The sequence below is a fragment of the Sciurus carolinensis genome, chromosome 2 (genome assembly GCF_902686445.1).
Source record: "Sciurus carolinensis chromosome 2, mSciCar1.2, whole genome shotgun sequence".
NCBI classification, from domain to species: Eukaryota; Metazoa; Chordata; class Mammalia; order Rodentia; family Sciuridae; genus Sciurus; species Sciurus carolinensis.
Genome location: NC_062214.1, coordinates 164,447,023 through 164,449,639, shown reverse-complemented (window position 1 = coordinate 164,449,639; position 2,617 = coordinate 164,447,023).

The window sequence follows — 2,617 nt, the reverse complement described above, 5'->3', positions numbered from 1 at the left end:
TTTTAGTCTGTGGATGTCTTTTTCTATGAGATGAGTCTCTTGCAGGCAGCATATTGTTGGGTCTTTCTTTTAAATCCATTCTGCCAGTCTATGTCTTTTGATTGATGAGTTTAGGCCATTAACATTCAGGGTTATTATTGAGATATTATTTGTATTCCCAGTCATTTGGGCTTATTTTTGGTTTTTAACTTGGCTTGGTTTCTCCTTTGAGTGGATTTTTCTCTAAGGTAGTTCCTCCCTTTGCTAACCTACATTGTTGTTTTTCATTTCCTCCTCATGGAATATTTTGTTGAGAATATTCTGTAGCGCAGGCTTTCTATTTGTAAATTCTTTTAACTTTTGTTTATCATGTAAGAATTTTATTTCATCTTTAAATCTGAAGGTTAGTTTTGCTGGGTATAGGATTATTGGTTGGCAACCATATTCTTTCAGATCTTGAAATATGTTGTTCCAGATCCTTCTAGCTTTTAGAGTATGGACTGGGAAATCTGCTGATATTCGTACTGGTTTCCCCCTATATGTAATCTGATGCTTTTCTCTCGCAGCCTTCAAAATCCTATCTTTATTTTGTATTTTCATTACAATGTGCCTTGGTGTGGATCTGTTGTGATTTTGTGCATTTGGTGTTCTGTAAGCCTCTTGTAATTGATTTTCCATTTCATTCTTCAGGATTGGGAAATTTTCTGATATTATTTCATTGAATGGGTTGTTCATTCCTTTGGTTTGTATCTCTGTGCCTTCCTCAGTTCCAGTAATTCTTAAATTTGGTCTTTTCAAGATGTTCCATAGTTCTTGGAGATTCTGTTCATGATTTCTTACCATCTTCTCTGTTTGGGCAACATTATTTTCAAGATTAAATATTGTGTCTTCATTTTCTGAGGTTCTGTCTTCCAAGTGTGTCTTCCAAGTGTCTAGTCTTTTGGTGATGCTTTCCATTTAGTTTTTTTATTTGGTTTATTGTTTCCTTCATTTCAAGGATTTCCTTTTTTTTTTTTTTTTTTTTTTTTTTGAGAATCTCTATCTCTTTGTTGAAATGATCTTTTGCTTCCTGCAGTTGCTCTTTCAACTGCTTATTGGTATGATCATTCATTGCCTGCATTTGCTCTCTTATCCCATCCTTTGCTTCACAAATAATTTTAATTATGCATAATCTGAAGTTCTTTTCTGTCATTTGTTCTACCATACTGTCACTGGATTCTATTAATATAGAATCTAGATTTGTTTGGATCATTTTATTCCCTTGTTTTTTCATGTCATTCATGTATCTTCCCCTCTAGCCGTGCAGACCTGGGGTATTGCAGTTTTCCCCCTAGAGGCTTATAGTGACCCTATAGGTTTCCAAAACCTTTTCTTTAAGGGGGAGATCAATATTAGCAGTGCCAAGATCAGACAGTATGCAATCAGAAACCAAATAGCCCATATGAGGACATTAACAATATTGTCATAATAAAAAAATGTGTTCCTATGATGGATAAAGTTTTAAATAAAATGTTTCAGGGAAACCCATTGCATGTGACCTGTGTCTACACTAGAGAGCATCAAGGGTTCCTCCCCTTGGCTCTCACCAGCCCTTGAGGCTGTCTGACCTGAGAAGCTAAGGCAGGCCCGAGAGGAGGGCACACCAGGCCATGGGGCACAGAAGGTTGTCAACACTCCCTCTCCTCTGTGGGACCACTTGCAGCAGTTAATAATGCAAAGAAACAAATAATAATTGTGATCAGGAAAGGAAGCATGTAACTGTCAGTAAATATAAACATTAAAATAAAAAAAGAAAACACTACAAATGGATGTTTTAATTACATCAGTATTTTCAAAACCTGGAACAAACATACCTATTATTGATCTATCAGTACAATGAATAATATTACAGTTTCCATTTTTGAGGTTTAATGAATACAAATGTGTGAATTTCTGTCAAAATTGATGTTCACATGTTCATGTTCAGTAGACGGTTTGTGCATCTCTCTTTACTCACAGTTAATTACTAACTTTAACTTAGAAAATTTAATTTTAGGTGAATCTACAGATATACAAATAGATGGGAAGCTTTAAACCTAAGGATAGGTTTGTTGGAGAGTCATAAAAATCTCACCTTAAAATTAATTTCAGAAAATGCAAGACTGTCTGAGTATGTATTTCTTTAGGATTGATTATAACTGCTTTTAAATATCTCCAGTCAAAATTTTCCCACTAAAACATCTTCGCCAGCAAATCCATCATAAATTTGTATTGTTGTGGTGAACTTCTCAAGTTTTGCTTCTGTCAAAATCAGAGGAAATGGCTGAGTGGCAGGAAGTATTGGCATTATTGGATCTGTTGATTTAGAACAAGCATCCCATTCTTGAGGAAAACAATCAAAGCATTGAAACACTGCCCCTCTGAGTTCTGGCAGTGATCACACGGAACAAGAGAATTGAAAGGAACTAGGATTCTGTTTCTTTGTGTTACAATCATGTGCAAGCATCGTTTACTTGGAATCTATTGTTTAACCATGGGATTATATGTTTCCATAGGGTTTGGAACCAAGGGGTTCCAAATCATTAGATACCAACTCTGGAAACAAATGCTTGTGGGTGAAACCACTCGAGTCAGGGGTTAATTCTCCAAATTAACCTCC